General features: G+C 48.4%; 1 protein-coding gene and 1 long non-coding RNA gene across 10 annotated transcripts in view; one reads left to right on the top strand and one right to left on the bottom strand.

Moving 5' to 3' along the window:
* Positions 1 to 18,360, bottom strand: part of SLC25A22 (solute carrier family 25 member 22) — a 51,778-nt gene extending 33,418 nt beyond the window's left edge. The window contains exons 1-3 of one of the 9 annotated variants that reach the window (XM_086895743.1): positions 18,211 to 18,295; positions 16,095 to 16,348; positions 14,314 to 14,407 (exon numbers count right to left, since the gene is read on the bottom strand). The gene's annotated coding sequence lies outside the window, so the exon portion shown is untranslated. Of the gene's footprint in view, positions 1 to 333; positions 493 to 7,101; positions 7,279 to 13,991; positions 14,408 to 16,094; positions 16,349 to 17,535; positions 18,118 to 18,210 lie in introns of those variants that run through there. The other 8 variants (XM_086895742.1, XM_086895747.1, XM_086895746.1 and 5 more) reach the window with 8 other exon arrangements.
* A 37-nt stretch (positions 18,361 to 18,397) lies between these two features.
* Positions 18,398 to 26,091, top strand: LOC111930733 (uncharacterized). The gene is made up of 2 exons (XR_002865286.2): positions 18,398 to 22,328; positions 22,672 to 26,091. It is a non-coding gene; the product is annotated as an uncharacterized LOC111930733 (long non-coding RNA).
* Positions 26,092 to 27,518: the final 1,427 nt, after the last annotated feature.

Genomic DNA, 27,518 nt, shown 5'->3' with positions numbered 1-27,518 from the left:
GATGGCATCAGGTAATGTCACCTGGGGAGAAGCTGTCAACTTGGCTCTTGCCTGTTCAAGAGATTTTGGGACAGAGAGGATGGAGAAAATAGGTGGCAGTTTAATCTGCTGCCTGCTTGCCTTTAGGCCCTTGAAAGCAGGGACTGCCATGAATTTCCTGCAGGACCTGGCAAGGCATTAGTCCTCAAGCAAATGAAGCAGCTCTCCAACATGCTGGTGAATGCTCCCCACAGTCACGAAGTGTCACTTCTCCAGCTGCACAAGGGACAGCACAGCCCCTACACACCATTCTGCCACCAGACAGAAGCCCCAGGGTTACACACACAAACTCACCTGCCTCGTAGTCAGCAGCCAGCTGCACCCATACCACACTGGGCTGTGAAAGCACCAAGCCAAAGGCAGTCTTCCCCCTTGCCTCAGGTGATAAAAGGGCAAAGTACCAGCGGGGAGGTGCCATGCCAGCCGCCTGCACCATTGGCTGCTCACAGCCTCTGGGTACAGTCTCAATGCCACAGCACCCACTCAGCTGGCAAGGCACAGGATGCAAAGCCTCAGCACACAGGGCACCACTCCCTAACAGCCCCTGCAAGGACTCTCAGCTCCAGCAGTCCCTTCCCATCCTCCACAATTGACCCCTGTCTCATGCAGCTTCCCTCAGGCTGTTCAGGATGGGTGCCCCCCCTCCATGCCCTCCTATCACCGTGAGAACAGTCAGGCTGGCACCCTTGCAAAACTGCAGGCAAACTTTGCCCCCATACCCAGCCTCCACTCTCCCTGTGCACTGGGGAGCCTTAACTTCATGCCAAGAGACCACATGATGACAGAATGCCTTGAAACATCTCCAGCGTGCCACAAAGGATCAGGCGAGTTCCCTGGCTGAGGGCATGTTGTAGAGGTGTTTGGCTTTGCAACTGCAGCTGGTGGCAATGATCAACAGAGGGGAAAAAGAGGAATGAAACTCTCAATTTGCAATGAGGACTCCTGAGCTTGCATTCCAGCTCCATCACTGACTTGCTCTTCACCTACAGAAGGATTTTGAACCACAGCCTGAGGCAGCCCGAGGAACACCCTGTGTCTATGACAACATTCCAGCCTAGGAAAAAAAAAAAGCCTCGAACAAAATCAGTCAAACATCTTAGCAGACATACCACATCCAACCCAGTGCAGTCACCCATAATATTGCAACAGAAGAGGATTTACAACAGGACCATGTTGGAAGTGTCACAGGGGACAATCCCGCAAACCCCTGGGACTACAGCAATATCCTATATTCTGATATTGCATACACACTGTTTTAACTATCCTCTCCACCAGGATTTACTTGAGACCACAGGAGAGTCACACAATGGTAGTCAAGATTTGCCTGCTGCCCTCAGTCACCAGGGTCACCTCCTTGCAAAGCAAAGAAGTTACCAAAGCCATCAGGCAGAGCCTTGACTGCTCCTGGCAACTGCTCCTCTGCCTGTCTGGTCTCAGCCACACTGGGAAAAGCCAGCATAGCTGCTGACTCCAAAGCAAAGATCAAAGTGAGTGGAGCAGCAGTTATCACTGGAAAGCAAAGGGACAAAACAGCAGGGAAGCAGGTGGGGAACTTCCTGCCTCCAGGCAGTAAGAGTAGGAGGAACACACCCACTTTTCCTACTCCTACCCTTTGGGCTCTTCATCCTGTTGGAAACATAGGCCGGTCCCTCACTCGCAGTACAGCATCATGCAACCCTGCCTGCTTTGCTGAGAAATCTTTTGCAGTAAGTAAAAACAAGAAGACAACAAGCACCTGCTGTCACCTTCATGAGAGCAAAGGCTTGGAGCAAGGCTTCTAAAAGGCACTGTGAGCAGCAAGAGCCTTCCTGACTTGGAGAGCTTCTCCAGGCAAAAAAAACAGCTATTTACTTAGATTAGAGCAGAAGCCATTTGCCCCATTGCTTACACAAAAGGAGTCCCAAGGAGGCCTCTTCTTGCATCAGCACAATCCCTTTAACACTGAGATGCCAAGTCATCTGCCAAGGCAGGAAGACTTGGGGAACAGGCCTGTGCTGGTCTGGAACAAACACCAGATACACCCTTTTACTTTGCATGTCTTGGGTAACTGTCCTGGATCAAGAGACAGAAAGCTAAAGCTCATCTTGAAGCTGTGCTTCAGTACTGCAGCACACCAAAAGGCCCCAAAGCCTACCTGGGACCCATCATTTTGGGGGCTGCTCTGACCTTCAGTCAAGGAAAGTCCCTGTTCTGGAGGTTTTGCAACTGAGCTGCAAGATGGGATGAGTAAGGACAGCCCTTAGGAGAAGTGACTCACCCAGGGCTCACATGGGAAGTCGTGTATCAAGGACATTGGAGATGCTAAGCTGAAGGAATCAGAGGGACGGTTTCAGCAGGACAAATGAGCTTGCAGGCATCTTATCGAGAACACACAGAGTCCTGTTCCACTGAAGGACAGCACATTAAAATACTCTCAAGGCAGCATCTTCCTTCACAGGAGAGAGACAGGTCTGAAAGTACTCACAGCACCCCTGGCAAGACTGAGGGGAGCAAAGGAAACCCATGGGAACGGCTGGCGCTCTTCCCATCTCAACTTGCCTCCTCTCAAAGTTCTCAAAAAGGCAATTGGGTCAAGTCTCAAAAGACCTGGCTCTTCTGCTCTGCACAAATGCCACATCAAGCATGCTGCCCTGCTGCCCTGTCACTCCTCTGAACAACACAAGTAACAAGTCTCTAAATTTAGGACAACTACTCATGCTCAAAGCAAAATGCCTTGGAGTAGGTGCCAGAAGGCTGAAAATCTTTTCCATGCATCTCATCATAAAATCTTCAGTGATGTCGTCATACAAGGCCAGGGCACGGCCATAGCAAAAATTCAGGTCCAGCACTTGTTTGGAAGTAGTGGTGGATTCCAGTCTTTGGTCTGTGGAAACCTGCAACTCCACCAATTCAAAAGGATCTGTAAGAAGTACCTACAGAACAGGTAATCCATACACAAATACAATGAACTATACATACGTATATATATATGGAACAACTTCTACATAAAATGGTTATTTACGTTAAGATTATAATGGGCTAGGTTATTCTGCAGCTGCAGAGCCAACAGTAAAAGCACAAGCTAACTGGCAGTAAATGGCCTGCATATGACCATGCTGGTGTACAAGCAGGTGCACCTCGGATGTTACTGGACAAACATAAATGGGTGCTTATTGCCAGTAATGCTCCTTTCCAAGTGCCACCTGAGAAATCATGCAGTCACATGTTGAACTGATGCAATTCCAAATATTCTTAAATCTATCTTCCTCTGGATCTGTTCTCTGTACCGGGTTTTATGAAATTACAGCTTCAGAGACATGCAGGATTAGCTGGAGAGAGAAGACAACTTTGCTGAGCTTTTGGGAGTCTGGCAAATGGCAGAGAGAGTAAGGAGAACAATTAAGAACTTACATATAGCACTCCTTTTCCATAATCTGTGGTGGTCAATGAAAAGGCAGAGCCAGCTGACAGTGACAGACAGACCAACCCTTTGAACTGGAAGGACATACCATGGAGAAACTACATGGTGCAAATCCTTCTTTTGAGTGCTTTTCCAAGAGGCTGAGTAGAAAAAAGTTCTCCCCCCTCCCAGTTTAAAATAATCACCATGTACAAAGTGGTAACTAAAAACAACCGACCAAGAAGCAGAAGGGAATGGATTCTATCTCAGTAGGAATGAGGTAGAGCTGAGGTCCTGGGGCCTGAAAGGGACCATTCATTCCCCACCAGCAATGAAACCAGAGCTCTTGGCTCTCAGCTTTCTTCACTGAAAGAAAGGGTGCCAGTGACCCTGCTGGGAGGAATAAGCATCTTTTCAGGCCAAATTGCATCAGTACCTCACCAGAGCAACACTCAACCAACCACAGAACTGTTCCTGCTGGATGCCTTAAAGTGTGTAGTCCTGGGATGGTGCTGGTTCACTGGGGCCAAAGAGGAGGCTGCAGAGGGGAAGGGCTGACAGCTCAGGTCACTGCTGTACCCACAGTCGACTCCTGGCAGCCCTGCCCTGGGGCTAGCATGGAGGGTGGCTTGGTGAGCTGCTCTGCCAGCTCCATCAGTGTCCTTGCCACTGACTACTTCCTCCTGGACTGCTCGGGATCTTTTCTGCCCTCCTGGATTGCAGAGCATCTTTTCTGCTCTCTCCATCCCTGTCTACCAGCTCAGGGGGCCAGTTGCCATGAGGATACTCAGTTTTACTGGTAAAGACTGAGACAAAGAAGTAATTAAGCACCTCAGTCTTTTCCTCAGCCTTTGTCGCTGTTTCCTCTGCATCCAATAAAAGGTGGGGATTCTTTTTTGCCTTCTTTTTTGCTGTGTATTTATGAGAACACTTTTTATTACTTTTCACAGCACTGGCCAGATTGAGCTCTAGCTGAGCTTTCGTCCTTTCTAATTTTCTCCCTACATGATCTAACAATGTCCTTGTACTCTTCCTGAGTCTTTTGAATTTCTTCTTTCAAATGCTGCAAACATTTTTTTGCCCCCCTTGGTTCCTGCAGAAGCTCCCTGCACTACTAGGCTGGGTAGTATGGTCTTTCCCGCTGGCTCATCTTTTGGCACATAGGGACATCCCGTATCTTTAAAATTTTCTTTGTAATGTATGTTCAGCCTTCCTGGACCACCTTTGCTAACTTCCTTCCTTATTCATCAATAGTTGAAAACTGTAATTTCATGGTCACTGTGCCCCAGACTGCCTCCAAACACCATATCTCCCACCAGCCTTTCTTTGCTTGTAAACAGCAGGTCTGGGGGGCAGGACCCCTATTAGGATCTCTGACCAGCTGTGTCAGAAGTTATCTTCCACACAGCCCAGGAATCTCCTAGACTGCCTTCTCTCTGCTGTGCTGAGATTCCAGCAGACATGCAGCAAGTCTCCCGCAAGAACAAGGGCTGGCAATCACAAAGAAGTTGCTTGTGGAATAATCCATCTGTCTCTTCATCCTGGCTGGGTGGTCTGTAATATACTCCCCTCAAGGTGTCTGCTTTGTTAGCCTTTCCCCTGATTCTCACCCACAGGCACTCAAGCTTATCATCACTACCCTTGAGCTCTCAACATTCAAAACACTCCCTAACAGACAGTCACTGCCTCTCCCACCTTGACTGTCCCTTCTGAAGAGCACATAGTCCATTGCAGCACTCCAGTCACAGCAGTCATCCTGTGCCACAGCTTCTTGTGCACCTCCTCCTTGGCAGAGCATGGGAAACTGAAAAGTCCTCAATTTAGAGTGAGCAATATGTAGCAGCAACTAAGATATCAGCGTGTTATCAACATTGTTTTCATACCAAATTCAAAACACAGCAGTGTACCAGCTACCAGGAATATTAACTCTGTCCCAGACAAAGCCACAACACTGGCTAAAAAAGTCCTGGGAAAAGCCTCCTGTCTTGGTGTGTACCAAGCATTCCACAGCTTTGAGCCAGCATGAGCCAAGCAATGTCCCTTTCTGCTCCTGAAACAAAGGAAAAAGGAAGAGAGGAGAGAATTCACCTTCTCTGGGCAGTATGTGAGGTATTCCAGCAGGTATTTATCTTCCCCCAGACTTTCTTTGGTTTTTTCCTCCCCACTGCAATACAGCTGTTAGGAACTGCACATGGGCACCCCTACAGACCCTCACCCATCACATCTTGTCACCCCATGCACCACTCACAGAGCCTTCATTAAAACACTGAGCCCTCCTTAAAATAGGCTCTAAGAAAGTAGAAATTAAATTTACCTGCTTCAATCTGCTGCAGCAAGACTTGTGCGCAACCCTGGTCACTCCATACAGATCTCAGACTTGTTTTCCTTCTGTGCCTCTCAGGAGGCCCAGGCTCTCAGCAGAGATGCAATCCAGAAGAAATCATCATCTCTGCTGGAGCTTGGGGACTTGGTCCCCTGCCAGATGCAGCAAGAGGGCACATTATTACAAGTACATACACAGTTTGGTCCTGTTTTATGGAGTTTCATTGTCCCTTTGACTGTGACAACTTCATCTTCTCAATGATCATCATGATCTCAATGATGGTGAATCCTACACAGGCTCATGATGGCCAAGAACATTCCAGCCTTGCAAGCCCAAGCTTAGTAGGCAGAAACAGCAAACAGGTAAAATAAAAAGAGGGAGTAGGGGCAGGCAGGACACCTGCATCTCACCCTGTTATTTGTACAAAACCTGACCAAAACAGCACAAGTACATCAACAGCTTTCCAGTACCATTCTTCCTGATCCTCCTCCCAGCTTATGCTCAACACAAAGAGCACAACATGTGATTACTGATGAAGGGGGAAGAAGAGAAGAAATGCAGGAAGTCTCCTGTGCATGCATGGTGGTCTTGGCTGAAAAAATGTTTAACCCCCAAATGTTTAACTCACTAGTTTTAGAATCAGTGCAGGACTTTACTATCCCACATGCAGAACTACTGGAACAGAGATACATGTCACCACCCTGGACTCACAGACTGCATCATTCCAGAGTAGTGGAGCACAAACCACAACCTGCACCTTCTGTGAAAAAAGGAAGCAAAAAAAAACCCCAAACAACAAAACCAAAACAAACATCCCAAACACCTGGTGGCAAACATGCTGCCAGCATTCCATGGGACCTAGCTAAGTGCTGTGCCTGGCAAGACCCAGAACAGTAAAAGGAATCTAGGACCACAGTGCTGCAGCAAATGAAATTACTTGCAACTATTTTTGTCCTTTTACAAGAACCTTGCTCTTTCGCAGTCTCAAATACGAGCAGCATCAGAATACACTAGCCACTTCCTCTGCCTCAAAATCACCAAGGGGAAATAGGGTAGACAGCGAAGCAAAATTACTATCAGTACCTAGCATATAACCTGATTGGAGCAGAGTTTAAGCGTGGGTTGCTAAAGTTTATTTCTGTAAATTTCCACCTCCCAGTCTGTGTCATATTTCGCTGATTCATTCTACACATCCTTTTCTACCGACAGCATAGAGCATAGGAAATACTCAGGGCTGGTTGTTTGGTAAGCCTGCACTGAAAGTTCCCTTCCATCTACTGTGCTTGCTGCTAATTCCCTTCACAGCTCTGCTCATTAATAAAAATACAACACAATAAAAGAGAACCGCACACATACACACCTCGCCCAAATTTCCTCCATACTGGCTGGTCCTGAGTCACCACCAGTGATTAACTGTTGCCATCCACGGAGGAGGACACGGTTATTAAATTAATAGGGCCTGCTTAACCTGGCTACAAATATACATAAGTTCTTTGTGCCTTAGTGAGCTAATAAGGCATGTGCTAATTACATTAATTCAAACAAGCCCAGCATGCCCTGAGGGCAAAGGGAGAGAAGGGTGAAGCAAACCCAGGCTCTTTCATAATAGCTGTGAGAGAGCGGAAAGTACTTGCTTTGACACAGCTTTTGGAGAAGCTCAGGAACGCCGTGGCTGGCACCCTACGGCTCGCTCAGCCCAGCTGCTGCCTGGTTAATGTGCAAAATCCCTGCTCGTTCACCCAGCTCTTGGTGCAATGATAGACACAGGAACCTCTCTCCGAAGGGCCAGCCAGCTTGACTCTTCCCATCTCTATGGCCCAGAGCACACCAGAAGCCTTGGGATGACACCATGCTGCTCTGGGACTGTGAGCCTGGGACCCTGCTGGCAGCCCCCTTCCCACAGCACCACATGGCACCAGCAGCCCCAAGCCCTGGAGCAGCACCAAGGGCTGCAAGTCACCCATCATCCAGCCACGCGATGCTCCTCATACAGTCCCATCTCCTCCCCATCCCCAAGGTCAGCCACTACAGCTCAGCTACACAGGCAGCATGCAGAGCCTGCAGTGGGACCTTAACCAAGTTAGGCAACAGTCCTTAAACCTATGTGACAATGGAGGAAGGCAGAAGGGACAGTTGAAACGTTGAATGTCCCATGCTGAAATGGCAACAGAGCCGTCAGAAACAGAACAGGCTGCAGCAGGGAGAAGGAACAGGACAGCAGGAAAGAGACACACAATCCCAGCAAGGCTGAGATATGCTCAGAGATGAGCCTCCCATCTCTCTAGCCCAAGGGTAAGCAGATCCCTAACTTTTGTCACCCCTGGAGAAGAAGGCTCAGCGTCAGCTGCGTTCACACTGAGGTGTCTGCTAGGAACTGTCACCACTTCCGGGCATGCAGGGGAAGGAAGGGAAGAGGAGAGGAAGTTGGTCATATTTCTTGGCACCTCCAAGGATACATGCTCACCAAATAATTTCTGTAGGACGTGCTTTTCCTGTAAGCACTAGGGGACTGTGCTGGAGCAAAGCAAAGGTGTTGGTTGGTTTTTTTTTCCCCTCTCTTCCCACTTCTTCCTATACTGCATGCACCTGGCAGTACGCAGGGCCATCACTACCAGACGTAAAAAGACACCGCCTTTCTCTGGCTGCTATGGTATGTGAATTTTAAGTGATATAAAGGCATGATGCTGTCTCTCCACATCGAAGAGAGAATCTACAACCAGGTGCCAGGTGAGAGCCAGTGCTGTGGAAGGGTAACAACTCAATTTTTTCTGCACAAAGAGGCACTGGTACAGGCTTAACGCAGTCTTGACAGTGTGTTGGCGGAGAAGGTACAAAGATTTTCATGAAGGGAACAGTACCGGGGATTTTTAGTCCCTGGAAAATGCCACATGATTTACTTTCCCAATAGAGACTGTGGTTACTCAACCACTTGTCCAGCATAACTTCAGACTACTGCTCTTCCTTTCCCCAGCAACTCAAATTTTGGACCAGGCCTATTCCCAGGTCATGTGTAGCTGTGAACACACAAATGCTTGTGTTGACATAAGCGGAGAGAGGCAAGTGTGGAAGCAGGGCTGTTCCTCTTGGCAGTGGCCTGCAGCAGCCTGCTGAGTGCACTGATAAAGTAAACCAATATACAACAATAAAACAGAACAAGAATCCCTCCAGGGAAGCCTGGGAGATAAGAGCTTCTGGGCCCTTAACAAAATTACTTAAAAGGCCTAGTAACCCAGAGCCCTGTGGGTCTGTATGTCAACTGATAGCTGTCACTCAAGAGTCCCAAAGAGGGACTGCTGAGTCTAGCTGAAACTGCAAAGCATCTCACAAACCCTGCATCCTGTCCCCATAGCAAAGCCACAGTGCACCGAGAGCATCAGTCACCAGCATGGGAACCAATGCTAAAATATCACAGGTTAATGAAACAGGACCTCAGTACATGAAAGGATGGATCCTTCCTGTGTCACCCTTTGGAGTCAAGAGCTAAGGCAAGGTGACTGAGCAGCATCGAGCAGGAGCCACCATGTAGGCATGCCCACACTGGTGTACATGCTGCAAGCTCAGCTGCCCACTAGAGCTGAGGCTGTATTTCAGGTGTCTCTTTTTTGTACAAGAGACCAGACATGGAGGATTGTCAGGATAACAAAAGGCCATTTCCCAGCCTTCCAAACGCTTTGATACAGCAGGTAGAGACCTCTCTGAAGAACAAAGTTTATCTCATTATTTCTCAGTGTCAAAGGCAGAATTTCACTAATGCTCCCAGTCCACTAGAAGAAATGCCACTTAAATGTCATGTTAGTCAATACTGCTTGCCTCTCAGCCACAGGACACTGCTGCTGCCAGTCCCTTTTTTGTGGGGGTACGTGAACACAACTGCTCCACTCCTGCATTGCCAACAGCCTTTCTTGCCTCCCACCTCAGCTGTTTTGCTTATGCCAAAACTATTCAGATCGCAGCAAAATGGTTCCTTGCTAAACCTACATCAGCAGCCCCACACAGGTCATGTTGTTTCTGAAGAGGTTAGCAGCTCCTCCAGGGAAACTCATACACACTCTATGACAAGCAGAGGAATTGTCAAGGGGACTGCAACCACCGCCTGATGGAGTCTGTGGCATAATCCATGCACCAGCTCCCTGCTCACCCAGAGTGCTGTGAATCAGCAGGCTGTAAGGCAGGCAAGGCATTCCCAGCAGGAAGACAATGTATTTTGGAGGCTACAGGCAAATGAAAACACATCCAGTCCTGCTTACCTAAACAGAGTGCAGGGAGATGAGCACAAGAAAGGAAAAAGAGAAAAAAGTGAAGTATATCAAACTTGGAAAATCATTCTCTGAACATCAGATGTCTCACCTGGCTATTCCATATGCACAGTGCAATGCTGCTACCTGACAGATGTATCCACAAGAATTCACCTGACACATTCTCAGGGAAGCAATTAATCTTGCACTGTTTAAGAATTAGACCGGTTTTCAAAAAGTTTCCAAATGAAAAACACTCCTGAAGGGCACCTCACAAGGCTGCTCTAATTACCGTTTTAAAGAGTGCGTGGCAGCAACAGCAGGCAGCAGTAGATACAAGGAATTGTCAGGGCAGTGAGCAGTGGAACAGGCACTGCCTTGGAAGACTAGCAACAGTTTGACAACGCAGGAACTAGACACACTCTTCTGCTCCAGAGGTCGTGGACAAGGACTTCTGGGCTCCAATCCATAACCCAGCTGGAGTCAGCTGTGGCAACTGGCATGGGAACCTGCCTGCCCCAGAGCAGAGCCCACTCAAGCTGTGATGCAGCACTCTGGGGGAAATGTGTTCTCCCTCCTCTGCAGGAGCAGTAATCTTGTTGGGGAGAGGAAGAGGGGAGGCTGGCCACAGCAGCCAGCTCTGCCACAGTTCATCAGGGTTCCCAACCATGACGTGTAAACCCTTTCCCACGCCCTTTCAAGCTGCCAGCGAGTTTGCCACCTCACATGTATGTAGAGGTGTGCCCAAACAGCACATGCCCTTTACCACAGCTGAGCCATTTGTTTCCAGCTTCACATTGCCTCATTTTGCACTGACACAGGTCCAGGACACTGCACCTGCACTAGGGACAAGCCAGTGTCAGCTGACCCTGCGGCCTTCCTACAATCTCAGCCGTGTGCCAAGCAGGATCTCATAAGCTGCACAGCAGCTCTGCAGCCTCTCCCACAAGCTGACTCTGTCTGCAAACTGCCCACCGCTCACCTCCACCAGAGCAGCCTGATTAGCGGGCACAGCTGAACCTCACCACAGGGAAAATGGGAGCTTGCTCCGCACAGGCAGAGCCACAGAGACTGAGTCAGCAGTGTGCAGATGCCTCCTGAGCACAGGAGGCTGTGGGAGCAGCCTGCTCAGCCTCCCCAGAGCGTGCTGGCAGGGAACACGCTGCATGGTGCACGCGGCCATGCGCCCACACACAGCTCAGCAGCGACCTGGCATTTCTTCCACCCCTTCCAAAGCCAAATTCAGACCATCTGTTGAAGTATTTCTGCAAATCATCCCTCTTTCAGGAAGGGCCGGGGGCTGAGTTTAGTTGTTTATATAGCGTCTGGCATTTCTGCAGTGCTTATCACTTCAGTATCCAAGCTATTTCCTTCAAGCTCTCCATAGAACCAGTGTGAGGCACCAGTGAATCTACATTGTAAGTTCCTGCAAAAAATTAAAAAGGCCATCAAAAAGACGACAGCTGCTCAGGTCATGCACACATTTAGCTGCTAATAAGGTAAGTGGATAGTTCAGGAGAAAGGGTTTGAGCCAACAACAATGAGTTTTATGTCCTATAAAAAAACTAGTATACTTACAAAATAGCCTTCATAAACAGCAAGTGCTCCAGCTGCCTTACAGAGAAGAGCTCAGCTTGCCCAGGGCATGGAAAAGAAGGCTAGTACTGCTATCCTTGAGAAAGACAAGACGAACTGAAAAAGGGAGATGGAACACCTAGAAGAACAGACCATTTACTACATCAGATCACACTTTCTACAATAGCTGTCGTGGTCATTGTGTAGAAGTGGTAAACCCTTGGAGTGCTGCTATTCCCACTGGATTGTAAGAGACAGAATCAGAGACAGACATCTTACTGCTTACCCCAGTTCATGCTCTAAATCTGTATCAAAGGAGAAAGCAGGACCCAAATTCACAGTAAGCTACTCACACAGCCTGACCCTAAAATACAATTTCTTCTTTTTTATAAATCCCTAACTATCACAGAGCAAAGGGAACAGCATGGAGCAGGGCACCAAACATGCTTCCAGTCTGCACATGGCCTTGAAGGTGTTTCCATCCCATCAGACCCATCAGGCAACAGGGAACTGCCCTTTTCTCTGCCAAAGTGTGCAGGCAGCACACCCATTAAGGGCAGTAAGGTGTCAGACACCACAGTGACAAGGACAGAGACTGATCAGCAGCAGCAGAAATTAAGATGGTCTGGCCTAGACTAAGGAAACCACAGGCTACAGCTTCATTCCAGACACTTATCCACACAAAAGCCAGCACTTGTCCAGCTCGGAGCTCCCACACCAAACAGCACAACCTTTTGTCAAAGCTAAAAGGCTTCACTGAAAGCTGCAGTTGAATTCAGAAACGAAGGATCATGGCTACTGGACTTATTTGTGGCTTGATCCAAAACAATTGCTCACTTGCACTGCATCTCTTTCCTACTAAAATCATTTGCTGAAAGTCCCCTACCTTTGTGCTCTAATTAAAAAAGAAAAGCACATAACTCTTTTCCCAATCACTTCCTCCAAGCCAGTTACCCACCCAGTGCAGAAGCATCACTGTCCTATATAAGAGGGGAACATTTCCTTCTTTTTCCCTCTCCCCACCCTGCCCACAAAGCTCCTCACAGCTGGGACAGCTTTTACATTGAGAGTATGAGCCCCAAACATAGAGTCAAAAACTCCAGGTGGGGCAGGCACAGTCTTTGATGTGACTTAGTCATTTTCAGCTCCTCAAATTCATACTATTTGGGGAAACTTAGCTGGGTCAAAACCAGCCTCTCTCCTGCTGGCTTCTGGATAAATACCTCAGACCCAGGAAAGAAAAAAAAAGATCCAGACAGCTCTCCTGATATGCCGTACACCAGCATCAGTGCTAAAGGAAGGAGCAGGGCACAGGAAGGTCTGACAAGACACAGTCACCCACTGACAAGTGGACTACCAAAATGGGAGCAAGTACCAGTTACAAAAAGGTTTAACAAAATAGAGTAAGTCTACATTCCTGTGAGCAGCTCACCACAGGCTGTACTAAATTATGATCAACAGAGACCCCATAAATTAAATAAACAGTAACCTATCATATTCCTTCTGATACCTCTCCCTTCTCTGAACATATAATCTCCATGTAGACAGCTGACCTAAGGCAGAAAATGTTCAAAGTTTTTGTATTTGCAGATGCGTAAGAGAAAACTGCCAGACAGAAATCCAAACCACACAGAGTGACAAGGTCTTTTCATTAGGTTTGTCTGGGATTTTGCCTTGTTTTCTAAAGCTTTTGTACCTCCTGTTACTTTGTCTTCACAATAATTCAAACTACCGGACAATCAATAGTGCAAGGTTAAAGCAACACCCAGGTTTGGCATTGGACAGCTCAATCCACCTCCTCCTTCCTGCTATCTCTGTGCTGGAAAGCAAACAAAAGAGAACAGGAAAAAATATTTATCTGCTGTTAGGATTAGATGGAGCAACACAGTGTTAGCTTCTAGCAAGCTGCCACTGTCAGCTGGATATGGCCAAGTGACAGTCTTCAAACCCAGCAGGTTTGGAGTCCAAGAGGACTCAGCCTTGCTGAAGGAAGATGGTTTCATTACATCATGGTGCCAGAGAAGTTGTAACACACTGCCCTGTTAGACCTCAGACACCTCTCTGGCAGAGAATAGGCACTTGCAGTCACATCCCTGCTGTCTCACTGTCAACTGTCTCCAGCAAGGCTGGAGTGCATGCAGTCATTTATGAGGAATGCACCATGGAACACAAACATGGTGTTAAACATGTTCAAGAGTAACAAATGAAAACAATGCACGGCCTACATGAGGGAGCATCTCTAACTCATTTGCCATTATAAGTAATTGACAATTCCATCTCTCCCAGACTGTAGTAGTGCAGATGTTTGGTCACTTCTAAGAGAGTCTGAATATGCAATCATGGGCATTAAAGCAGGCTATTGCATTTCCTGAAAACACAGTTAAGGATTTAGGAGAATGCATCATGGATGTAAAAGGAATAATTACCAGTCCTTATATACCTGCAGTAGAAGAAGACATAATGCTGTGCACAGGCAGATTCTTCTCTATTCTGCAGTGTTGTTGTAGAAGGAGCAGTACAGACATTTATCCTATACAGTATTGCAGATTTTAACAGGAGAGCAGAGGCAGCTGGGAGAAAGACATGTCCAGCTGGAAGCCTAACAGGACATTAACAAACTTGTAAGTGGCAGGCTAAACAGGCTGTGGGACCAGACTCTTCCTGTTGCTCGAGAGCTCCCACTCGATGATGAGTTTGAAGCTCAAACTCAGCTGGTGCAAACTAAATTTGCTCCACTGTCTGCCAGAACTGTATCAACTTACTCCAGTAAAGGGTAAAGATGCTCAGCTCTGGGACACCACTGACGGGCCACTGGGACACCACTGAAGGGACCATCAGCAGTGTAGAAATTTCATTCTAGGGAAAAACAAAGAAACAAAGCAAAAAACTAAACAAAAAACCAAAACAAACCCACAACAAAACAACAGGGGAAAAAGACGCTTTGAAAAGGCAAGGCCCAGAAAAAGGCAGGCTTAGGAAGAAATTAACCTCTGTTCTGAAAGGCCTAGAAAAGGGGAAACTGCAGAAACTCCCTTCACAGGGCACTAGCATCCTTTCTTAACACACATTAACTGCAGCACTCGGGATCATTTGTCCCAGCCATTCCAAATCTGGTTTGGTTACACATTATCTCCCCAGCCCAGGCTCTCTCAACAATGGAACAAACATACTGCATTTTTCTAACTCTTTTCTTTTCCCCTTGGGGCCTAGTTCAAATCTCTTTTATGTCATTCTGACAGCACAATATGATTTAAGGCAGATAAACCCAGCCCATTAAGAGATACACCCTGTGCAAGACATCTTGATGGCACTGGAAAGTTGGGAGTGCAAAAGATTTGCAGCTCCCTGACTGCAAAGCACATGCAGGGTTAAGTGACAGGGATCAAGTGACAAAAGCAAGCATCATGTGGAACAAGGCAGACCTGCTGCTAGTCAGCAGCAGGGACACGAGTCCCTCTCCAGTTATGGCCAATGCTGCTAAACTTTTCTTCCCACTGCACACCCCTTTCATCCCTCGGACTTCACGAGGTCATCCCACCTTCCAGTAGCTACCGTGAATCTGGCAATTACCCTCCAGGAGCTTTTATTTTCACAGTGGGGTGAGAGTCCAGAGGCTTGCCAACATCTCTAAAACAAGTAACTGCCAGCCCAGCAGCAAACCCAAGGCCTGACCCTTTGAAGATGGAGACCATGCATACTTTCTCCACACCCAGGTATTCCTTGCTGAGGAAGAAGGAACAACTCATCAGTCACCCATCTTACAGCCTCCTGGCTGCAGATTATTCAGATAAAACCCAGAGTGTGTTAAGGAAACTTTCCTGTCTGACCACCCAGGAGCCACTTTGTCAGTGACACTCCCCCCACTGCAAGACTTTCACTACTGCGACCAAAGTCCCTTCACAGCAGATGGCTGCAGCGAACCCTTGGGTGGCCCTTTTGGCTCCCTGCACATCCCACAGTCACAGTCAGGCAGGGTTTCCTTACTGGCTCAGCCCTGGGTTTCCCACAGCAGTCTCAGATGTCTGGATCCTCTAAGTAATTTAATCATAGTGCAGTGACACAAAAACAGCTTGACCTGATGCCTCTGACCAACCCCTAACAAAAGTATTCCTGGGCTTTTATATTCTTACAGTTTGTGCACCCAGACAGTCTGGGGTCATCCTGCTGAGTCATCAGCTCCTGCTGGATCCCTGTGCCTTTTGCTGCACAGGATGACCAAAGGGTCAGCACCAGGTCACAGCCCCTTTCCTGGGGCTCCTGACATTTCCCCCATCTCAGGGCACAGCCTGTAATTCACACTGCAGCTGCACACCCAGCTATCAACACTGGGTGTATTCCTCAAGAAGTGCCAAAGATATTTAACTATTTTCACAGCCTTGCATGGTCATTACACACCCTGCAACAATAATGTTCCCTAGATTGGGCTTTAACCTTCAAGGAAAAGCTGTTCTCCCAGGAATCTGCAGAATTAAGCCCTTGGTCAGGGATGTTGGCTTTACACACAGATTTTACCCTAGCTAAACACAGCACAACATTTACTCACCTGGAAACACAGCTGCCCTACTCTGGGAAATTTCTCCCTCCTACTATTTCACAATTCTCAGGATGACAACAGTTATGCAAGAACAGCTGTATAGGCACATGAAATGCTTGCAGCTTCTAAGCAAGACTTTCCCCAAATTTCCCGTATCAGAGCACAGCTCCAAATCCTATGGCTCCCAGGTTCCAAGGCACACCAACCAACAGTCACTGTGCCTCCATCCCTTCTCTCGATTACACCTCTGCTCTGCCAGAGACCTACAAGACAAAACATGACGCACAAGTGAGCAGGGGGCTGCTCCACATTGACATGCTGCTGTCACCTTGGCCAGACAGATAGGTATTTCCCCCATCTTGCCCGCTAATTTAAATCTTGGCAGGAAAAAGGGAGCAAATGGCCTTCACAGACTGTCAGTGATTTCAGCCTTTTAGTAACTTAATACAGCACAGTACCCCTTCCTAAAACGGCAGCAGGAAGATGCTCAACGGCTCTGGCATCCTAGTAAGACATTAACAAGATTGCTGGGCACCAAACAGGACTGCAGACTTGTCCTTCAGAGCAGAGCAGGGCTCCACTTTATGACACAGATCCCTTTTCCATCTCAGCCATCCATCAGTGCCAGAGATCGCCACCACCCTCAAAACATAACGCTGTTTACTACGCCAGGCACTCACTTGGTGAACAGATGAGCCCAAGGGCACAGCACCAGGAGAAAAACTGCACCTGTATGAACAACTACAAGTAGTAGCACGCAGTTAAAAATCATACAGGCAAGACATTCAAAGAGGTAAACCCTCATTAAATCCTGGTGTTTATTTTCTGAGGAAGAGGTTAGAGGAACTCCTCCTATTAAACCTTGCCTACTCCTTTTTTTATTACAGCCTGCAAAGAAAACAGAAGTAGAGGACAAGAAGACAACCACCACCAAAGTCCCGCACGACACATCCTTATCAGTACCACTCTAGTTCAGCTGCCTTTTTGCTTGGCACTGCCAAGAAGTGAGTTCTTGAGAAGCAAAGCCACAGTTACTTGCAGTGGCCAAAATCACTGTAGATACTATCCCAACAGCAGCAGCAGCACCACAAAGATCCTAACAGCAGTGAGACTCTCAGAAATTAACATACTATGGTAAAAACACTCACTATTTAACTGTAAACATCTAATAGCTAAAAGACATTAAGCCAAATAAATATAGCTGGGATCCTGCCCTGACACCTGGCAAGGTATATAAACTAAAAGCTGAGAAGTCTCGCAGGAAAGAGGCTGGGGCACTGGAAAATCCGATTTCCACAACTTCATCCTCACACAGCAGCTGCAGAGGGTGCAGCAAGAGGGAGGATGCTTGGGGTCCAATTCCCAGGGTGACCTTGAGGAAATCCCACAGTCTGTCTACATTTCCACTTTCCCCATCCACTGCACGAAGAGCACAATAACCTTGACCTACCTCAAAGAGGCAGGGATCTGGCTTAGGAGAGTCTGGAAGGAGCTCAGAGGGGCTTAGATGCAGGACCTGCGCTGCGACCGGCGCGGTCAGGGAGTCCTGCGAAGCCCCAGAAATCAGAAGCCCGGAGAAACTCGGAAATCGCTTTCAATATAAGAAGCTGCAGCTCCGGGGCACTAAAGGGCTCGGTGGAGCCGCACACGTGTCACCCGCAATTTGGCTGTCGCGGGCAGGGGAGAGGAAGGCGCGCCGCGGCTGCAGCCCCCGTGCCCGGCAAGGGCAAGCCCCGCACCACGGCAAGCGGGGGGGATCAGCCCCGGGCACCCCCCGCAGGCAGAGGGACCCAGCCCGGGGAGGAGGGGAGGGGCTGGGAAGACTTAAAACGCCCAGGGTGAGGAGGGGGAAGAGGCGGCGGGCAAGGGGAGCCTGCAGCTCCGGGAAGGGGGTACATGGGGAAGTCCGCAGCCCCCCGGAGCAAGGAGACGGCCCTCCAGGGCCGGAGGGCGCAGGAAGGGCGGCCGGCACACCCCTGCGATGAGGGGCCGGGGTAAGCGGCGGCGGGGCCGGTGCAGCGGGAGCCAGGCCGGGGTAAAAGAGCTGCATCCCGGCGGCAGGAGGGGTGTCGGGACCCCCGGCGGCGCCTCCGGAGGGCTTGGGAAGGGCCGTGCCCACACTTACCGGGCGGCGGCGGCGGCGGCTCCCGCCGGGGCCGGGGACGGTGCGGCGCGGGGTGCGGAGCTCCTGGCGCGGCGCGGCCCGGCCCGGCTCAGCTCTGCCCCCTCCGGCCGCGTTCGGCGCAGGAACCGCCGCCGCCGCCTGTCCCTCCCCGCCGGGGCGGCCGCGCGTCCCCATGGCAACGCGGCCCGGGGCGCCCGGGGATCGCCGCCGCCTCCCCCGGCCGGGCGCCGCTGCCGGGACTGCCCCGCCGTGCCCGAGCAGCCCCGGCCCCCGCCCACAGCCATCTTGCGAGGCGGCACACGGCAGGACACGGGCTGAGCGACAGCGGGGGAGAAATAATGCCTCTGTCATCTGTGCCCGAGGGAACGGCCTGAAGTTGTGCCAGGGCAGGTGTAGGCTGGGCATTAGAAAAAGGTGGCTGGGCACTGGAATGGGCTCCCCAAGGAAGCGGTCACAGCACCAGCCTGACAGAGCTCAAGAAGTGTTTGGAGAATGCTCTTGGGCGCAGGGTGTGCATCCAGGGGATGTTCTGTGCAAGGACGGGATTTGGACTGGATGATCCTTGTGGGTCCCTTCCAACTCAACATGTTCTGTGAGTCTGTCATTCCCTTCAGGATACCACCCAGGCCATTCGGGTCACCATGCTGTGCTTCCTGCTACCCCTCATGAAAGCCACCATGACACTGGCAGGCATTGATTTTTGGGGTTAGCAGGCTCCACTGTGGACCTGGAGTTCTCAGGAGCATTATGTGACCTAAGTCCTTGCTGGGACAAAACATCCACAGAGGTCGTTTCATCAGGCCTTGGAAATTAAGCATGAAGACGAGGAGGACAGCAGCAGCTAAACAGATCTCTGTGCCTCTTGGGATGACCAAGTTCTTTGTGGTGAGGGTGGTGAGGCACTGGAACAAGTTGCCCAGAGAAGGTGTGGATGCCCCATCCCCATCAGTATTCGAGGCCAGGCTGGATGGGGCTCTGAGTAACCTGGTCTAGTGGAAGGTGTCCACCAGAGGAGGTTAGAATCAGATTAAGGTTCCTTCTAACCCAAACCATTTTGTGATTCTGTAGCATCCACCAGGAAAAGGGGGAAAGATCTCCAGGGGGAATACATCTTTAAGAGCCTCCCTCACTGCTCACATTCACCAGGCCCTAGGTGAGTGTGGGATTACCAGCTCTGTACCAAGGGCTCGTGGAAGCTGGCAGAGCATCAAAGCACAGTTATCCTGTGCAATGAATCGGAGGCGACTAGAAAAGAGTGCCTACAAGGATGCTCCCAGGAGCATGTAGGGCTAATGAGGACATTGTGTACACGGGAGAAGTGACAATTATATGGAGTCGCAATGAACACCCCAGAAACATCACAGTTGTTCACACACCACATCTGAAGACAAGAGGAGCTTGTTACCACAGTCAGGGATCTGGAACCCGAGGTGAGAAGAAGATGTAAACCAGAGGCCAGCAAAGCATCAGAAGCTAATGCTAATGAGTTGGATATAGGTGTAAGGGGGGACCAGCTTTTCTCATGCACTTTTCAACCTGGGCTGAGCACAGCATGAGAAGATACAGCACTGGAGGTGGAAAGCTCCCTCCAGAAGAGTGATGCCTGACCAAGGAAGGAGACCAGTGCACTGTGGCCATTTTATGGGTGTATATTGGATAAGCACAAGAGAAAAATTCAAGAGCAGTGGGCAGGGAGATGCCAGAATAGTCTATCCAACCCCACAGTCTTATCTCCACCATGTCCTTGGGAAAACAGAGAGCAAGGCCTGGGTTGCAGGCAGGCTGCTGTGGTGGGCACTGCTGTGGGAATTCCCAGTTTGGGGAACAGCGAAACAGTGTGGGAGAGTTGTGGTCTTTTCACTCCCCAGCTGCAAAACTGCTTCCCACCCCTTTCCTAGGTGGTGGTGTATCCCCACTCTGTCCTGTTTTGTGAAGGCATCAGTGGGTTTCACTGTGCTGTACCCTCTCAGTCAAAAGCTGACCTGAATTCAGTGTGGTTTGAGGTGTAGATGTTACTGTTTATCACAGCGTAGATGTGCTGGCCGTACATTACCATCCCCTGGCAAAGAAGAGGTTAACTCTGTCCATCTTTGTGCTGTGTCCCAGGAGGATTGCAATCACACATTTTTATTTTCAGTAAGAACAACTGCTCTTTGTAACCTGCATGGCACAAAGGGCCTGTTTCTTCCGGCAGCATTTAAGAGAGGGGATAAAAAAGGAAGGCAAAGGAAGAAAGTTCGCATTCAGTGAGTGCCAGGTTGTCAAGGTTTCCTCTGCTTTCAGACATAAATTTTTTCTCCTGACAGACACAAAAGAGATTTAAAACTGTTTGGTACAAAATGGAGCTTCAAAAGCAGCACTGTCTGTGTCTGATACAAGGTGAAGAGCACAGCTCAGGATCTCCTTCCTGTACAAGGCTACATTGTTGTGATCATGGTGCACGCCGGGGCATTATACCAGGTCTGTGCTTGTCACAAAGCTTGTCCTGTGAGAGTCCCAAAATCCTGCACTGCTTTCAGCCCACTGCTTTCAACCCACCTGTTGGCTGGTTCAGCCCTACAAGGACATGGATCAAGTTGAGCCTGCTGCAAAAAAAGAGGCTTTCACGAGGTCTCCCTTTTCAGTTTCCTTCCCCATTTGTATTGTTTTCTGTTTTAATAAATTGTGGGCTGCTGGTAAAATCCCCAAGTGCCTGGTGAGTGTGGTTATTAAACCAACAATTAAAAAAGTAAAATTGGGCAAGCTTTGTCACTGTTCCCTTGGCCTGGTGGCCATTCTGGACATGATTCTCAGAGCACTGGTAGGCAATTTAACTGATAAATATTGAAGAGGCAGTAATGTAATTAGCACCAGTCAACATCGTTTTCTGGAAAAATCAATCCCAGCCAAGCCTGATCTTGTTCTCCACTGAGACCACAGGATGCGTTGCCAAAGGTAACAGCGCAGAGGTGTCAGGGGAGGCATCCAGGGTATAGTCAAACAGAATGAGTAAAATGAACAGATTCACAGCTGGCCATCGGCTTGGATGGCAGGAAGCACCCAGAAACCACTGACCCAGCAGGTCTGGTTTCATTTTTGGTGCAGGCACTTGACATTACAGAAGTGAGAGAGGATGTAGATCAGCTGGAGAGTGCAAGAAGGGGACAGCTTAACCCCAAACCTGGCTCTGTTGTCTCCAAAAGCTCAAGCTGCAAGACCACCAGTGAACCCAGTGTATGTGGTCTATCTGTCCTCTCTGCCCATTACTCCTTGAAGAGAGGCTGCAGACATCTTCTTAGTAGCTATTTGATTCAAATGCTGAACAATTAGTGGGAATAAAGTCCTTGATGCTCAAAGCATACAAGTGCATGTTAAAAAAAAATATAAAGTAGAATTTTCTTCTTTTTTTAAGTGACTTTTAAAGCAGCTGGGTTGACCCTGGCATTCTAATGAGTAACATGTCATGACCTGGCTTAAACAGTGGCCCAGCTCCTGCAACGTGTCCTGCAGGGCTGGCGACCTCCAGTGAGCACCAGCATCTCACAGTGCTCCGTACCTGTGAGGCTCCAGCTGACACCCAGCAGCTCTGTTCCCTGCCTGTCCACAGCATGTGCCACAGCAGCAGTGCCTCAGCTCCTTTGGCAGCCAACACAGGCTCCCACGCTCAGCACAGACAACACAAGGGAAAGCAATCTCATGCCCTCCATGCTTATCTCCTGGATAAAACAGCGAGGCACTTTTGTTTATTGAGTGCCGATGAATGGCGCTGTCTTGGCTGTGAGATCAGCCTCCAGATCCCACTCTGGGCACAGCTGCTGGCAGGGAGCCCACAGCTGCAGCCACCTATTGCCCTGGGAGCCTTTCAGCAGGGTGTTCCCCTTCAGCCCAGGGAGAACACAACCAACAGCATCCCACCATATGCATCTGTCCCCATGCAGAGGTGGCGTCAGATTTATGGGGCACTGATCACTCTTTTCCCCTCTTTCCCCCTCTTTTCCCTTGCATGTATGGCCCAAGAGTGCAGATGGGTGCCAAAAAATGCACTTTGAGTGAAGTGGCTCCATGCTGCCAGGATGGAGGATGAAGTGGATGCTGAGGACACTGTCACCCCACCACGGGTGAAACAGCTGGACCTCAGGGTGAGTAACAGCTCCCAGGCTTGCCGCCTCACCAAGAGCTGCAGCCAGCTCCTCCAGGGCCATGTTATTTTAGGACCCCAAAGAGCTGATGGATCCATTTGTGACTGTCTCTGCCTTCCAGCCATCATTCGTGCACAGCAGTTGTCACAAAATAGCCTGTTTAAGCAGCAGGATTTTCTTTACTCTGCCCAGACTGCAAAGAAATCATGTCTTGTAAGGGACTTTTGAGGGGGAGACACCATGTGTTCTTGCTCTTTTCAATGCATCAGGATGAAAGCCTCACCCAATCATCTGTTATGGGGATTTTTGAGGGGGAGACACTGAATTTTCTTTCTTCTTTCAGTGCCCCAGGATGAAAGCCTCAGCAAGACTGTCACTCAGCCTGATGCTCCTGCAACACATGAAGGCTGTGCAGACACCAGGAGACAGAAATTTGCAATGTTGAGAGAGAGCATCTACAATCAATATTACAAGCCATGTTTGTTCTCAGCTCTGGCCTTGGGAAGATGCTAAGAATCATAAGGATTTCCATTCTTCTCCAACCTGGAGGGAAAAAACCCAAAAACATTTGTCCTGAACCATTGCTGCTTCCAGAGAAAGTAAAATCTTCCAAGGATATGGCTGAAGAAGCAGTAAGGTGAAGATTCATACCTAAGTTCATATCCTCCCCTGGCTATCCTGTTACTACCTCTCCATCCAGCTTCCCTGTCCTACTTCTCACTGTAATCTAAAGCTTCTCTGCATCAGCCAACAAAGCAGAATTAGAATCCTAACCAGCCAGGCTCATCAGCCAGGTCTCTTCTTCACACGATAGGGAGAGATGGGTGACTCCACAGGGCTGCAGTCATTCCCTGCACAAGTCCCACTTACTTCTGGAAGTGCAGATATGACGTTTCTGAACCTGCTGATGCTAAACACCATCAGAAGATCAGATCTGGCCTGTGGCAGAAACCTGGCAGAGATAGTGTGGCTGGGACACATCTCGGGTTACTCAGATCACTGTGTGATCCTGTTCATACCCAAAGCTTTAAGTTCTTACTGCTGCCACAGGTGGGCCTGCCACACCCTGGTGTCTCTTTTGGTCAGGAAAAAGATTTCCTGCATTAGGATGGAAAACTCAAATAATTTCTTAAGCTATTTGAGGGGTCTTTAAGAAATTCCAAACTTTACCCTTGCTGCTTCAAGCAGAGGGCTGGCAGGGTTGTAGAAGCATGAAAACTTGGGACAACTTGGCGGCTAAGAGATAACAAATATTATCTCACTGTTTTACCAGGTTACTGAATGTCTGCAGACAGCATCCCTTAAGCTCTCATGTCTTGTTAGCTTAATCAAACCTGCCCAGATTCATGGAATCACACAGTGGTTTGGATTGGAAGGGACTTCAAATGTCCAACTCACCTGCCATGGGCAGGAACACCTTCCAACTGACCAGGCTGTTCTGGGTAGTGCCCAGCCTATCCTCCCTGGCCTCCTGTGACCCAGCAGCTGATGACCACACAGGGTCACACAGCCTCAAGATGTGGCTCTACCAGGTGACCCAGCATGTGGCACTTTGTGTACTCAGCCTGAGATGCATTGAAAACAGGGCAGAGAAGATGTTTTCAAGCTTGACATGTCCAGAGTAGAAATCCTGTCTCCCCCTTTGAGCAATGCTAGCTGGTTTGTTTTGGGTCACCACTGGAATTCTCAGTCCAGGAGTGAAGCTCAGCCACATGGCTCTGAGGAGGTTTGAGCAACAGCTGCCTCCCCTGACCCTTGCAAGTGCGGTCTCCTCTTATCCACAGGGCTCCAGCAGAAACAAAATTTGCAACCATCTTGCTTTTCTAGAGAAAGCAAGTGAAGATGTCTGATTGACTTCCTCTGCCTGCTTCGTTTCTCTACATGTTCTGTTGCTGCTGTCAGATCCAACTCTTGCCTGAGAAAGGCAGCCCCAAATTTCCTCCTCCTTCCACATAGGAACACATTCAGCTTTTCTGTTTTCGTTTGCTTTTTAGAGGATTTGTTTCCCCTCCAATTTAATCAATCACTTTCTGAATATAACATTTATGTTTTGGCGTCAAACATCCCACAGTAGAGTCAGCATTAGAACTATGCATAGGGGGGAGAAAAAAAATCACTGTTGCTGATTTGCAGGGTGATACTGGACTATTTCATTTGGTGCCACCTAGCTGAGATACAGTAGATGGCAACCATGTATTCACAGTCTTCATCCTTTCCCAGGAGATGCAATACTTTGCTATAAGAGAAGAGTTTAAAATGCTCTGTAGGACTCATCTCTGAGCATCCCTCCTGCCCCTTGCACATTTTCCTGTTGTACCATCTCCTGTCTGGAAAAGGTAAGAACTGCACTGGTGTTCAGTGAGCAAACCAAGCAGAAGGATCTCAGCTCCAGCTCCCCAACATCCTTCTGGATGGGTTCAACCTACAGATCTACTGTGAGACAGGAAGAATAAGGGCATGGTCATTTTGCCTGCCTAGTTTCTATATTTGCCAGACACCAAATTCTTTCAAGGTAGATGGAAACTGGAACAAGGGTCAAACTCTCCTCACAGATTTTAAAGACAGATTTAGAGCAAAATGGTGCTTTAAGGACACACAGTTTATTTCTGTGGAGTTCAGGAAATGAATACACAGTTGCAGAAAACACTGTTTTCTTCATTTTAACAATACCAACTGATAAGCATGGTGGGCTCACTTTGACACAGCCCTGGGCTGGGGTTTTGATGCACCAGTGACTGAAAGCCAGTCCCACTCCCTTTCAAGAGAAGCAGTGAAAGCCACTCTTGTGTTAAAGGCTGAAAATATGGGGTGATTCTCCCTTGGTAGGAAAACAGGGAATTTAAGGGCCATCAGATTTTCTTTCCCTTTTGAAAAAACAGCCATATCACACTGTCAAGTATAAACATAAGCATGTCTGAAGCTGTTGGAGCCAATGAGACCATAAATATCAATCTAAAACCACAGGAGTCTTGTCTGTAGGCCAGTGTTAAAGTTAGGGTGAGCAGTACCCTCCCAGCTTAACCCCGTGGGAAAGTGGCATGTTCTCTCTTTATAAGATTGTGGTTCTAGAAAGTTCCCCAGTTCTTTCCTCTGATTGGTTTTGGAGTGTCACGTTGTTCTGCATATTCCTAATCATTGTTTCTTATTGGACCTTTACCCTCAGATTCCACCCCAAACCTACCCCTTATATACTTTATATATAAATACATATATTTGTGCTTACCTTGGCCCTGGCCTTTGGAGTTCACCCTACACTTGCTGGTCAGATTACCTCATTTGTTGTTTTACCCTCATTTACCCTCATGTTTCAGGTTACTCCATCGTGCCCGTCCTTTTGTTTTATCATCACCATTACTCTTGACTGACATGGTCCCGAGGTGGGAGCCAACCAGACCTCGGCCAGGTTCCTACACCAAGCAGCAGGAAATCTTACAAACTGGTCTTCTAACGCTCTTTCAGTTTTGGCATCAAGCTCAGGAGGTTCATGGCTGCACCATCCAGTCCTCAGGGATCTCCTGTCCCTTATCAGTGCAATCCTATGGATGTGCTGACTTTTACAGTGTTGCTGCCTGCCCACAGTATACAGAGAAACTGAACACAGCCCCTCTGGGCTCACTCTCAATTTCGTATTTCAGTCAGGTCTTTTACTGGGAATTATACAGCATTTTACTGACAGGACTGTGTAAACAGTTTAACCCCCTGCAGAACATAATCAGGCTTTCCCTTGTATTTTTTATGGAATTAATAAACAGATTTGAGCTTTGCCTGGGCTTTCATTTCTCAGCTTTTTTGTTTTGTTTTTTTTTATTAATATCTGTAGGAGCATCTTAGCTGGATCTGTCCTGGCAGCTAGAGGGCTGTCATAGTTGGAAGAAACTTGAAGTGGTATGTGGGAAATACCCAGGTCATTTTGTTGGAGATCTGCAAGTTTATGAAGTAGAAAAGGGTTTAACTATGAGAGTTAAAGAGCTATAAATGTTACAGAAAAAAATAAAAGAGAAAAAATGTTCCTACTCCCAAGCAATTTCTTGCTTTAGTTTTAAAAAAAATTTGTAAGTAGGCTTTTCCTGGTAAAAATTTATTTAGGAGAATTTTGGATACATTGGGATCATGCACCATAAAAACCATAAAATCTGCCAGATTATGTGTGAGACACTGTAAGGTGCATATTAGGCATCAGGAAAAGCCAGATAGCTGGAAAGAGAAAGATACTACTCCAGTATGTGATGAATGCATAACAGGAGTTAGAAAAGAATGCCATATTTTGATTCAAAACATAAATGCCAGGTTAGTTATTTCTTTTGCTGTTTCAATCAATCATCTAATGCAACTGTTATCAGCCATAGCAACTATAGGCTTATGAAAGAATTATTGTGCCTCAAAGAGATTATTGATAAAGATAACACACCTCAAAATAGTGTTTTCCACTGACTCTCATCCAGCTCAAATATTTGCTGCCAAGTCAGCTGAGGAAAGAGCAGTTGAACAGTTGCTCTGATTTCCCGCCAGCACCTCGGTGTCCTCAGCTCGGTGCTTGCTTTGGTGTCACTTCAAGGAAAAAGCCAGATGCATGCAAGGAGGCCCAGCCCAGTGGCTGTGACTCAGCAGGGAAAGACTGGAGATAACAATCCTTGTCTGGGGTATAATACCTACCTTTCCTTAAGTTTCCAGCCCAAATCCTGAAGAGCTCTTCTACTGATTAAACTGTCTAGGGTTTTGTATCTGCTGTCACCTGGCCTGGCTGCAGCCCATTATGAGAGTAATCTGAACATCTGGCACTGACCTTCCTCTCTCTTGGCACCAAGCTGTTTCCTGGAAGAGCTGTAGCTCTGCTGATGCCTGGATGAGTCCTCCACAGAGTCCAGCCTACCTATCCTTTATTTCAGTATTGCCTAACTCAGCTTTGGCCTGACTATCACAGATGGAAAGCTAAGTGCAGCCAAGCTTCGTCATGCTGTGGCTGTGGACGCTACCTTGTGCTTCTCCTACACCTTCACCAGAGGACAGGCTTACCCCTCACACTGTCCCTTCTAGATTAGCCTTGTTGCTCCCTAGACCTGCTCCACCTGAGCTCAGCTCATTCCCTGAAGGTTGTTTCCTGGCATAGCCCCACTGCAGCAAAGCCACCCTCCAGGGACACCATGAACTCAGCTGCAGTCTGTCCTGTGCTCTGCAATCCGCAGTATCCAA

The sequence above is a fragment of the Cyanistes caeruleus genome, chromosome 6, assembly GCF_971803275.1.
Source record: "Cyanistes caeruleus chromosome 6, bCyaCae1.hap1.1, whole genome shotgun sequence".
Lineage (NCBI taxonomy): Eukaryota > Metazoa > Chordata > Aves > Passeriformes > Paridae > Cyanistes > Cyanistes caeruleus.
This window is presented reverse-complemented; position numbering and strand designations above follow the sequence as displayed.